General features: G+C 35.7%; 1 protein-coding gene, 1 long non-coding RNA gene and 1 other non-coding gene across 22 annotated transcripts in view; 1 reads left to right on the forward strand and 2 right to left on the reverse strand.

Annotated features, from left to right (window-relative positions):
• Window positions 1-13931, reverse strand: part of ADGRL2 (adhesion G protein-coupled receptor L2) — a 609197-nt gene that overhangs the window by 228473 nt on the left and 366793 nt on the right. The window lies entirely within an intron of this gene.
• Window positions 1-13931, forward strand: part of LOC144381913 (uncharacterized) — an 87113-nt gene that overhangs the window by 41141 nt on the left and 32041 nt on the right. The gene's annotated exons all lie outside the window — the stretch shown is intronic.
• Window positions 3551-3656, reverse strand: LOC118525815 (U6 spliceosomal RNA). Its single transcript, XR_004912326.1, has one exon. It is a non-coding gene; the product is annotated as a U6 spliceosomal RNA (small nuclear RNA).

Consider the following 13931-nt stretch of genomic DNA (forward strand, 5'->3'; position numbering starts at 1 on the left):
TTGCAAGATGCTCCTCGTTTGAGGTTTATCTTCTGCTTTCTTATTACTGGATTTAAATTATCTGTCTTTGAAGAATTGTGAAAGTGATCTTGTGTACATCTCATAGTATCCTATCATTACTTGAGATGTTAGTATTAACTCATGATTAAGGCGATCACTGTAAAAGAATTTTTTTGTAAGTATATTGTGGAGAAGTACATTAACTTTCAACTTACTGATTTACTTATATCAATATGAACTCATGGATATCCATTTTATCCAATAGGTTATAATCTGCTGTTATTATTGTTCACTTTGATCTTCCAATAGTCTCAGATATGGGCAGTGTGATCCTCTTTAATCTGACTTCTTTCTTTGACATGTCTCTGGCATTGTTTTGAGTACTTCCATATTTTTGCCACAATAAGAGAGGCTCTTTTCGTCTTTTTCATGCCCCAGCTCTGCAAACAGCTACTTCTCCAAGCAGTCCTAATTTCTTTTATTCAGAAATGGTATTTAGAAACCAAGATTTGGGAGGTAGATGTGCCCATTGTTTTGGGTGTGTCATTGTTCTCAGGATTTGAAACTAAGGAAATATATGTAGGAGAAATTCATCTATCTACTTATCTATCTATTTTACATATATACACATATTAACGTATATCTTATATCTATATCCACACACTAGGAGTTCACACTGATATATCCATTTTTAAACCAACACCACAGGATCCAACAGTTTCTTTCTTTTCATATTTATAACTACTTTCTCTAAAAAAGAAAACCCTATCTCCCAATTATCCTTAATATATTTATTTATTTTATCTATTTCCTCATGTATAACCAATATTCTATTGCTGCTAAACATCCCAGTCCTCCCTCCCCCCACCAGATGCTCTTCTCATCCTTCTTGAGCTCCAACTCTGCTCTTCATGCTGCTGAGGCTCTCCCCACCTACACTCTCTATGGATGCTAACCTTACTTGTCCCCATGTAACGAGTTTGGGACTAAATTGTTCAGGAGAGAAGGATAAGGAAAGAGAAGGGAAGATGCAAAGGAAGATGGAAAAAAAGAGAATGAGAAGAACTTGTAATACTTTTAAATTGCTTATTTGTTTGCTCTGTGGATTCTAATGCCATTGCATATTACATATTTAATTGAAAAGTTCTCTTTTTATTGAGTAACAAGAAACAAATAACAAGTCTACTTTAACTAGACTTCAAATATTTGACAAATATTTATTAAGTACCTACTCTGTGCCACTATAAATAAATTTTAGTAAAAACCCAATTAACTGCAGTTCTCAATTAATCAATATATTTTACTTACTTGCTTTTCAGGGAAATTGGCCAATTATAAGAAATCACATCCAAATTGAAGATTTATTCCAAACAAGGTCAGTCATAAAGTCAGTATGGATTTTACTGTAATTCACATGACTTATATATTATACTATATAAGATGTGATATTCAGAATTATGACCCTGAAAGGGAATACGAAACTCAATCACAATCTAAATACTGCCATGCTCACTATAGACATGTTAGAAATATTTTCAACAAATATTGTTTTATTCTGTTAACCATAAAACTATATTCCCCAAACAACCAATTTCTAGTTTATTTATTCATTCTACAAATATTTAGGAAGCATCTATATGTGTCAGGCACTGTTTAAGAAAATCTATTGAAGTTCCTGTTTTGATGGAGTTTAACATCTTAGCGAGGGGAAAAAAGATAATAAACAGTCAATATGTGCTATTCCAGGTATTATAAGTGCTAAGAAGAAAAATAAAGAAAGCTAGGGGAGCTGCCTTAAACAGATAGCTAGTTTAGTTTTTCCTTGCCATCAGTTTGTCATTTATCCAATGAGATTCTCTTTCTCAAGATGAGAAATACATTGTTCTCATATTTGTTTGCTGGTTTTCTTTAATATGTTTGGGTCAAATTTATAGTAAACTCTTAGTTGTATCTACATCATTTTGAATAGACTGGGCAGATATTAATCAAGATGGCAAATTGGAAAGGTAAAAGGGAAAGAAAGAGTTATTTGGGGAAGCAGTTTGAGTGGATTTTTAAATTAAAAAAGAAACCCGTATATTGCTTAGGTTTTCTACATGAGTTACGATATCTTCATGATGCTTGAAAGCTATTTTTGTTAAAAAATATTTTCACAGTAGCTGAATTCCACTTCAAACAGTATGCTGATAGAGCTTATGTATCCTGAACAAGAATGAATGGAAAATGAAATGATTGAGAAAGACAAAAATCTGTAAATCTTTCTATTGTTCATTAGCCACTTTCCAGATATGTATGTTTTACTAACTCCCACAAATGGTCACTCTACTTTAATAATTTAAATGATGGATATGGCTCAAAACCCTTCTATTATTCTCAAGCAAAATTTGGTATCTTATTCCTTAGCTCAAAAGATTTCTGTCTACTCCGATGGTACTGTTATAAATGTAAAGAATTGATAATATCAGTTTAACAGAAAGAAAAATAAGAAAATGAAAGTGAGTAAATTCTAGGATAGATTAGTAAATAGAAGTCAGTAGCATCTGTATGTGAAAGAAAGATCACTGGACAGGAATTTTGAGACCTGATTTGAACTCTTCCTAGTTCTTGTTAGGTAACTTTGGGCAAACAAATCCTACTTTCTTATCTCCAGTCTTCTCTTTGGCAAAATGAAGATGATGCCAGTTTGTGTCTAAAGTCACCATTTAGAAACAAAATCCTAGAGTTAAAACAAACAAAACCAATAAAAAAGTACCAGCCTCATATGTTTTGACACACACACCTTCTCCCACTATACACACACATACAGTACTAAAGAAAAATTATTTTTCAGTCAAATAAGAGAATATGTTGAATACTCAATTATTAAAATTCCTATTCACTAAGATTACTGTTCTGTTAGTTTCGATCCTTTCAAAAATTACAATAATCCTCTCAAATGATTATATTTGAGAAAAAATAAGGATAGGAGAAATAGCTACATTATATTTCTCTTTTGATCTTTATTTTTTTCATAGAGTTCACAAAAGACGTCTATGTCTCAATCATTTAGACTTTGCATATGTGCAAAAATACATTTTATGGAAAAAATCCTGATACATTCTGTACTATTTCTCAAATAAATAATAATAATGTACAAGGTTGAATTAGTTTATTCATTCTCAGAGAGAAGGGGACCCAAAATAACTATTGTACTATTTAAATTATTGGAAAAAAGAATCCAATAAGTTTTGTTAACCACAATAATACCTTGGCTTTTAAAAATATAGTACATTTATTCACAGTAGAGAATACTTTACAAAATATGCATGTGATTTTCCTAGTTCATTTTCAAAGGCATTTTATAAAATACAGATTAAACAGTTTCAAAAATGTATTTCTTTTACTCATTTTGCCTCCATAATATTTAGCATCCTATATTTTCGATTTTAATGAATTATTCCTTTTTAATGTGTACCAATTTAGTATACATATTATATACACATATTTGCAAAGGTGCAATGTTCACTGGCAAGGACCTTACAATTGGTATTTTATTTATTTTATTTTATTTTTTTATATGGAACACTTCACGAATTTGCATGGCATCCTTTGTGCAGAGGCCATGCTAATCGTCTCTGTATCATTCCAATTTTTAGTATGTGTGCTATGATTGGTATTTTAGAAATCAAAACCAAAATGGAAAAACTTTCCACAAAATAATCAGAACATACAAATAACTCTGAACTTTGATTTTATTTCTTCCTGTGCATTATAATTTACTTTATTTTTTTAACCAAGCAGCACCTGAATCCACTAAAAAATTTCCTCTGACATACTGACATGCTTTTACACCCCTACCTAAATTGATGAGCATAAGAATACTCATTTTTGGGGTGCCTGGGTGGCTCAGTCATTAAGCGTCTGCCTTTGGCTCAGGTCATGATCCCAGGGTCCTAGGATCCTGCTCAGCGGGAAGCCTGCTTCTCCCTCTCCCACTCCCCCTGCTTATGTTCTCTCCCTCGCTGTGTCTCTCTCTGTCAAATAAATAAATAAAATCTTAAAAAAAATACTCATTTTTTTGGCCTTAAGCCATTTTATAAGCTAAACAAAGTCACATGAGTATTTGTTAAAACCTCAGCTACAAAACTAGTGAAGTATTCAGTGGATGGCAAATTTGGATGGAAGGAAAAAGCAGCTCAGAGACCTTGTTAGCTGGCTGATACAATATACATACACTGAGCAGCCTAGAAAGCACAAGACAAAGGGTTAGGTTGCAGTGGTATTTGCTGTAAAGCTACATTCCCCCCCCCCTCATAAATCCATAAATAGTATATGTTTTTTTCACATAAATTTATATCCAAAGGTGGAACCCAATTATCTGTCACAGGGCTATTATAAGAATGAATTGAGATCATATTTATAAAATGTGTGTACTAAGATCTTGGTCCTGTTTTAAGTGTATTTTTTTTTTTTAAGATTTTTATTTATTTATTTGACAGAAAGAGACAGTGAGAGAGGAAACACAAGCAGGGGGAGTGGGAGAGGGAGAAGCAGGCTTCCCGCAGAGCAGGGAGCCTGATGCGGGGCTCGATCCCAAGACCCTGGGACCATGACCTGAGCTGAAGGCAGACGCTTAACAACTGAGCCACCCGGGCGCCCCCTGTTTTAAGTGTATTCATCTTCACAACAACACTACAAATATTAGGTTGAAGCATAAGAAATTGCCATTTCTATAGGTGAAAAAACAGTTGAATATCAGCAGAATTTTATTGCAACCTCATCCTATCATTTCATGTTACAAATGAAGAAACTGAGGAACAGAGGGGTTAAGTAACTTGCCTAAGGAGAATCATTGTTTTTCTCATTTTACAATTGAGAAAGCTGATGTTTAAGAAAGAACAAGCAACTTTTCCAAGGATACACAGCTACCTGCCTCTCAGGGAGTTAGATCAAAAGAGATTATATCTGCTTATGTACTTTGTACATTTCATATTGCTAAAATGTTAAACTATTTCTGCTGCTAATATAAAATCTTCTCTTCCTACAGTCATATTAGGTCTTTCATTCTCCAATAACCAAGGATTACAAGGAAATGATGCCTTTAGTTATCAAGATGAAAAGGCTATCATATTTACTCTCTTCTGAGATGTTTCCCATCCAAAATGACAGGGCGACTGCAGTCATCCATCCCTGCCCTTTCTGTTATCAACCCAATGCTAAATGATTAAGGTGCTAAAGTACTTTGGTTTGTTCTCAAATTATTTTCCATGATGTCCTTGGGACAGATGAGGTGCAAGGGCTATTGGAGATAACATAAAAACATTCATGAAACATTATCATTTCTCAAGTAGCACACAAAATAATCTTCAAACAAAATTTCATGTGATTTAATTTGAGCTGGAACCAGGACATTTTAGAAAGCATACACGGCAGAAGAAGGAAGAACCTAAGTAGGGACAACTGGTTGTTCTTTTTTTTTTTCCCCCTCTTCTGCTCTATTTTCATCAATGCCCCTGTATAAGTTAGGCACTTTGAGACATCATCTTTGAGCATTTGGTGCCCTACAATAAGGCTAGGAGAGACCATCTTCAGCCTTGGCACAGAGAACATGAAGATCTTTGTTAGCAACATGTGCTAGGTGTACTACTCCAATGAAGTACTTAAATTCCATTAGTGGTTTCCTTGTAAAAATTTCAGCTGCAACAGTAACAGTTTATCTTTATGGTTCTCCTGGACACAGAGGGTTTAGTAACTAGCAGTGCCTGACTCAGGAGTCAGCCTGTGTATGAGACCAAACTCAACCTGTATTTGAAATCTCTGCCACTTAACTACTTGTGTGACTTTGGGCAAGTTTCTTCATATTTCTGTACATCAGGTTTTCATAGGGAATATATTAGTTCCTACTTATATAATTTAGAAGTATTTTAAGTGGGATAATGCTCGTAATGTTTAGAACATTGCCAAACATGCTCAGCATTTTAATACGTATTGATTTCTCATGAAATTTTGAGCATATCTTAGTTTAACATTTAGAAACACAAGTGCTTTCATGTGTTCAGAGAATGCTTAACCATCCATCAGGAATTTAGGTTAATTTCCTTAAGAAATGATTCATCACACTCCTTGTGTTTATCTTATTCTCACTTTATTTTCTAGATTTATCTTTAATCTATCTTTTCCCACTTCCCAACATTTCATACCATCTCAGTTTTTCCAGAATAAATATACTTCATCACCAGTTATATCTATCCTTGTCCTTTCCTTCAATGTTGTAACATATTTCATTGTTTCTTCTTATTTACTGATAACTGTTGTATTACCAAAATAGACATCAGTTGTAAATACAGAGTAGCGACACTGGGTGCTATTCGAAGCACAGAGAAATTTTCCCCTGAAATTGAAGCTGATGAACTAGAGGCACATTAAAAACAAATTAAGATCCACTCACTACAACCAATATAGGTTACCACAACAGAAAATTGCATGTGGATATTATACACAGTAACAGAGAACTTGTACTAGGAGAAAAAAGTAGAATGTGAGTTATAAATCACAGTAGGTTAATAGAAGACTGTTAGCTCTGATTTTCCTTTTTTCTTGTAGAACCTTTTAATTACTGCATTTCTAATGCACTTACATTTGCCAGTAGTTCTCTTTTTTATTCTTCTAATAATAGTTCCTAAGGTACATCCTATAAATTACACCTTCCCTTTTCCTCTCCCTCTTCTCTTTAAACAATTCTGAGAGAGAGAGAAAAAAGAGCAAACTGTAATTTTAAGTAACTCCTTTGGATTAGTTCATGTGCTCCTTTAAAAAAAATCTCTAACTGTCATTAGCACTGTGCTTTCCTGTCCCCATTCTTATACATGCCAATTTATCAGCTGTAGCATTGCTGCTGGCCTGCCGTTTTTCTATTAAGGCACCAACTCTAGACAAACAAGCCCTCTCCATTCACTCCCTACATTCTTTACTTTTTTAACTTGTTCTAATTCCAGGTTTCCTCTAAGGACCCTCAATTTCAAAACCCTTCATTAGGCTGGCCGAAAGTACTTCTGTTTCCTTTTACCCTATAAAAGGCTAGCTTTCTCCCCAAACTCATTTGTTCAGTTTTGTCTCTTAACCTCCTTGCCTCTTACATCACTCTTTGCAAGGACAGTGTCTTTTTTTTTTTTTTTTAATTCTCTAAGCCTTGTCCCTCTGTCTTTGAGATGCTTCTGGAAATCTCACCTCCTGATTAAGGAGAAGAAATAAGTGTTACCACTGAACTTGCCAAACAAGTTAAGGGATGACTATAAGTCCTACATTTGATAAAATGGCAACAAATCCTAATTTAGAAACCCCGGGAAAAGCAATTACATGGGGACAGAGAAAAATTTGCGGTAAGAATAACTCCATGGCAAATAATTAGGTATAAGAAGAATAGAAATTATTTTTTTTCTTGCAAAGATAGAGACATTCATTCATATAATAAATATCCCAGATCCTCTACTACACCAGAGCCTGGAATGATAATAACGATCCTAACAGTAAAATATCTATTTTCTGGCGTATTCATTTATGGAACAAGTTATTTTTTGTTGCATTCTTTGCTTCCATGCCTCACTCTTCACATGATACCATTCAAAGTCAAAAGGTACACATAAGACATCAAACACGTGCTTTAAGTATTGAATTCAATGTCATTTCCCTCAAAAGCTTCAACTAGAATAGTTTAAATTATGATAATAAAGTGATGGATTAGAAAAGTAAAATGTTTTCATCTCTCCCTTCCTTTTCCTACCTTTTCTACTAGTAAAAGAAGAGTCCAAGAGTGTGACAATTTGAAGAAAAGAGAGAGCGCCATATATTGGATAACAAACGTTTAGTGAGTGAAGTTGTTTATGACCCCTAAGGAAATTACAGTTAAATAATGAAATTATGTTTCATATGTTTTTATAGATTTGTTTTAAAACTACCTTTCTATGTTCAACAAACTAGGTAGGAAACATATTATTCCCAGTTTAAAAGAGAAAAAAGTTTTATGTCAACTCTATTTCAATAAAAAATAAAAATAAAAAAAAGATGTTTTTCACAGAAAAAAAGAGAAAAGTTAAACAAGTGGCATAGCTAGTAGACAAAAGCAGGATTGAGGTTAAAACATAGGTTTCCAAATCCTGGTTCGATTTTTAAAAATTATAATACATACTTCTGCCTTTTAAAAATGGACATGCTAGTGTATACCAGCAGTCTTTTGCCATACAAATAGTCAAATATATACCACATTCACAGTTAGCTTATGTTTTATATATTTCATAGATAATAAGATATTTGAAAACAAATTAAGTTTTTATCAAAATCCTTGGTAAAGTTTGCACTTTCCTTTTGTGTGTTCAATTTTTTGATAAAAATTTAATATATATATTTTATATTACAGTAGGAAAAACTCATGTATACTTTGATTTCAAAGTGAAGTGAATTTTGAAATTCTGAGGCATGGCTTTGACATCAAAGATATTCAAATAATCACCACACTGATAACATTAACTTGATTGAATATTGCAGTCTTCTTGGTTAGACATATTTAAAAGTTGTCTTCAGTTGATTTTTCTTACTTAGAAAAATGCAGCTTCTAAGGAGAATTCAGTTAGGGGCAGTAGTGTGTTAGATTTCAGAGAAAAAGTGGGTAGGTTTGTGTAGACTTCACATGCACCTTTAAATTTTAAGTGCAAAAGATCCCAAGTCTTGTGAGAAGTAAAGGTAATTCTCAATGAAATTTAATTGAATGTATCTAATTATCATGTTCTGAGTATGATCATTACTTTGTTAAAGTTGTTCTAAGGATATGGATCTTGAAACTCAAAGACTACATCTCCCTGAACAAAATTTCAGTATCTTAGTGGTTAGTACTCAAAATGCTAAAATATACTGCACAAAAGGTCTGTTTTCTAAAAGTAAGATGACTCTAAATTCAAAGGAAATCATAAAATTATTTTTTGTATGCTTTTCTTTTCCTTATAATATACTTTTCTTTATCACTGATTCCTTTTTTCCCATTTTCTGTATCTATTGTGGCCTCACTCTTCAACTTCATTTCACTGTAATTTTCTTTACCTTTATTCTATAACCTGTCACTTCTCTTAGAATTCCCTTGTCTCATCTTCACCTGAGATTAGCCTCTAACCTATAATATACAAAAGGGGGGTAAGACCATTCCGTGTACTGAAAACATAACACTCCTGTTTATAATATATATTTTTTTCCATTTGAAGCCTTTCTTTCTGTGGTAATAGAAACTTTTAACCATGTCTTTCTCCATTCTGTTCTATAATCCATCACTCTGCTTTTCCACACTCAATTTGCAGGTTTTGACCCTCCTTCTCTATTACTCTCTTTGAGATCTGAACTTCTTTCATCCTTTCTGCTATATTGCATGCCTATCTCCTCTCAAAAACTCCCCACTTCTGTTCATGGCAGCTGACCCTCTAGATAGCTCATCCAGGGAGGGGATATAGAGGAGAAAACCCACCAAGTGGTTTCACTTTCAAATACTAAATGTGAATGTTGGCTGGAGTGCCAGGTGGCAAGTGTGTACAGTACGAACAGTAAGCACTATGGGGGCTCAAAACTTCTGAATTATTTCCCTGTATATGTCTGGACTCCATATCTTGTCTGAATAATCATGTGCTTGTCTCAACTTTGTTAGGGTTATTCAGGGCAGTCATTCAGACCAAAAGGCATTGAAGCTGTATTAGAAATACTGCCATGCCAGAGTTTGACTTAGGTTCACAAAATAACAAAAAGTAAAAAAAAAAAAAAAAAAAAAAAAGGAAGAAGAAGAAAAAGAAGAAAAAAAGAAAAAGATTTTAAGCTATATTGTGTGCATGACAACTACTCAGAGCTCAAAAATAAGATGCCACTTCAGACATGGCTATTAAATAGACTAGAAATCATATTCAAGGATGCCAGAAATTCACTGTGCCTTGTTCTTAATCAAATAACCCTTTTAAAGTGGATATGTATCTGATAGTGCTATGTATTCGGTAGCATTTAATAAACCCTTGTTTAAATGGATGGAAACGGCATAATAAGAATTTTGTCAGAGAATTATTTGGAAGAAAAACACATGAACCACACTCTTTTCTTTAAAGTGACCTCACCCCCAAGAGTTCCTCTGTTGAGAGACGCTGGTAGTGTCATGGAGTCTTGCTTGGCAGGCGGGGGGGGTGAGTCTAAGCTTGATATTTATAGGGCCTCTGCTGAGGTGAGTATCTCCCACTTCACTTACCTCCTTTATTTATCAATCAATATTTATTGTTCATCATGAACAATTTAGGCTCTTTTTCGATTTTTCTCAGCCCACAGGGCTGGGCTGGGGTAGAAAGAAATTAGTTTATATTATATCCTAATATAAACAGTTACAAGGCCTTCTCCTTCCCTGGCTCCTTCTCAGTGTTTCAGGCCAGGGCATTTTCTCTAGTGAGCTCATGGTTTTGTGTCTAAGGTAGAGGAAATAGGTCGATGGATCTATCAAAGCACTCATAATTTATTGAGCACTAGCTATGTACCAGCACTTTTGAAGGTGTTTACATAAATGATTTCATTTTCAGGCTCCCAACACATCTATCTCCTTTTCACAGATGGGGAAACTGAGGCACTAATCAGTTAAAAAATTTGTCTAAGGTTATGCAGCAAGTGGTAGAGCCAGGGATGGAACCCCGCAATCTGACTTGGGAGACTGCCCTCTCAACAAGTAAGGTTGTCCTAGGGTAACTGAGTTAATTAATTCAACTCTTGTTGTGTGAAGTGGTGGTTTTGTTTTGTTTTGTTTTCTGTCTGCCAGGCTTACTTTGCTGGGTTGAATCATGCTGAATAGATTGCCTTGTCTGCAGTTGCCAGCACAAAACTTTTTGTTGTTGTTTTGTTTTTTGTTTTTGGGTGAAGCTCTTTCTCTTGGGCTGATTATTCCAAAAGCAAAACACCAGCATTATCAGGAGGACACTAGGTCACTGGTCCCTGGGGCAGCAGGTATAGAGAAGCACCCACTGGAAGGAGTGATAGAAGTAGCCCAAGTCCTGCTGGCTACAGCTCTATAACCAGGTTAATTGTTGTGAAGATAGAATCTCGAGAAATGATCACTTAGGTCACCAGGTTAAGGGTGCTAGCTAAAGAACACAGAGGTCAGGGCCTGAGGTAAGGCTAAGAGAGCACAAGGGAAATGAGGTCAAAAACACAGGTGTTAGAATACCAGACTGCATCAGGAAAACAGGGGTAGAAAAGTCACAGCACAGCTCAGGCTCACTGTGTAGAATGGGGAAGGTTAAACTGCCAGGTAACAGAGCAAGCATAGTCCGCCGCACTTGGTGGGGTCCCTTTTGCATCTGTAGCTACTATGGCAACCCCTTTGTGTCTCACCTACCTACTTTTTCTATAAGGTTCTGATGGTGAACACTAATCTCTCACTTTTAGTTCTAGGTTCCTAAACCGGTAGAGCTACACCTAGGAATGTGTGGGAAGATTTCATTTTCCACTCTGCTTTTTCATTGACCTTCCTTGTGTTGGACTATTGCTTCTGATGGAGAATCAGACTGAGACTGAAGAGCTTCTTCAAACAGCTACTATCATACTAGAAACTACTATAGAAGAGTAAGGGCTAGCTCAGAGAATCTGTCATTCTTCTAGTCATGAGAATTAGGACCTTGGGTAAGGGAGACACTGGTTGGTATATTGTTTATAAGTTAGCTCAGCATTCAATCTTGACCTAAATCTAGATCCTGCTAAATTTTAGGGCACCCTAAAGACATAGTTAGGCAACATTGATACATTTCCTGCATTGTAGGATATATAGAGTTTGTTTATGACATAATTACTTATTTAAATTTAGTTCTGAGGCCACCATGATCTGTCTTAGCAGATGGTTTCAAATTTTGAATTCTAACCTGGGTTTCAGTTTGTTCTCAAGTCTTTAGTTATATCCAGTGAATCAAAGGATAGTTTGATAATTTCAACGATAATATTCTATGGGTTAAACATATTTGGGGTTGTGAATTTGGAAATCTTCTCATTTTGCAACTATAAATACAAACAGATATACATTGTTTTAATTTTAAAGGTCAGACCTGAAAGGTTCCACTTGCCAGGATGACTCTAAAAGCTCCATGGCTGGTATCCTGCTTGTTGTTTAGTCAGCTTCTGTTTGTGGACTCAGATCATGTTGACAGTATCACAGGCTCTTGAAGAAATGGAAAATGAACGTATTCTATGGACTCAAAGTATGTAAATACATGAAAATATCTGAGCTACGGAAATATTTCCTGTTTAATGGTTCAGACTTATAAGTTAGAAAAACCGGCTCCATCAACATGACAAGTCATCAGTTGGAGTCTGGGTGAGGGATTGGGATTGAGGGAGGCTTCTCCGGGCTATTAGTGGAGAAGAACAAAATCTTATAAATGAATGGGGCAAGAATGTTCACATTAAACTCCAGCTGCTATCTCATCTTTATTCCTGATAAATTTGTCCTCAGTGACCACTTCTACTTTGTTCATGATATGCAGAGTCCAGAACACTGAAGAAGCAACTAAGAATCAGACTGAGGTTACTAAGCACAGAGATCTGGGTATAAGAGAAAGCCAAGATTGCAAACTGAATATGGCCTCTTAGACCCACGTCAAGGAAGAGCACATTCTCGCCCAACAGTGAACTGTAGGTGATATTGAGTTCAGCAGAGCTTTGAGGGAGGAAATAAAGCATAGGAACCCCAATTGATATAGCATGGCCTCATTCCTTTGCCTTAGTTTTGGGATGATGCTCGGGCAAGGCATTCCCTACAATATTCCCTATCAATATCAATTCCCTATGATACCTCTTCTGCCTGTCTCTTGCCTTTCTCTATAACTGCCTCCATGGGTCACTGCTTAAACTCAATAAACTGAGCCCTTTCAGCACAAAATCTTTAATTCATTATAGCTCCAAGATACTCTTACCTATCAGTTTGATGCAACATAATGGAATGACCACAACGCGGAGTCAAACCGGTATCAGTTTGAATTCTGGCTTTGACATTTACCATCTGTGCCTCCCTGGGAAGTTTACTTATACTTCTTTAAGCCTCAGTGTCTCCACTGTAAAATGGGTAAAATAGTACCCATCTCACATAGATGATGAGAGGATTTAAGGGATGATATATACATAGGATAGGGCCTTGCACATGGAAGTCATCAGTACATGATAGTTTTATTATTTCCCTATACCAATATCGGTATTCATTTCCCGTGGCTGCCGCAACAAATTATCACAAGCTGAGTGGCTTCAAACAACAGAAATTTATTCTTTCACAGTTCTGGAGGTAAAAAATCCAAGATTAAGCTGTCGGCGTGGCTGGTTTCTTCTGGAGACCCTGAGGGAGAATCCTTTCCATGTTTCTCTCCTAGCTTCCATGGCTGCCAGCATTCTTTGGTAATCACTGACCTGTAGACATACCACTCCAGTCTCTCTGTCTCTGTTTTCACACGGCCTTCCTTTCTGTGGCTCTGTGTGTCTTCTCCTCTTCTGTTACTTATAAGGACGTATGTCATTGGCTTTGGGGTCCACTCTAATTTGGGATGATCTCATTTGGAGATCTTTACCTTAATTACATTTGCGAAGATCCTTATTCCCAATCAGGTCACATTGAGAAGTTCCGAGTGGACGTATCTATTGAAGGAACATAGTTCACTCTACTACAAAACATGTGGTTAGCTGAATTGTATCCCTCCACGTTGGTATGTTGAAGCCCTAACCCCCCAGTACCTCAGAATGTGACTGCATTTGGTAGATAGGGCCTTTGAAGAGGTAATCACGTTAAAATGAGGCCATTAGTGTGAGCCCTAATCTAGTCTGACTGGTGTTTTTGTAACAGGAGGAGATTTGGACACAAAGAGAGACACCAGGAATGCACATGCACAGAGGAAAGCATGCTCTGTGTGAGGACACAG

This window comes from Halichoerus grypus, chromosome 5 (genome assembly GCF_964656455.1).
Source record: "Halichoerus grypus chromosome 5, mHalGry1.hap1.1, whole genome shotgun sequence".
Classification (NCBI taxonomy): domain Eukaryota; kingdom Metazoa; phylum Chordata; class Mammalia; order Carnivora; family Phocidae; genus Halichoerus; species Halichoerus grypus.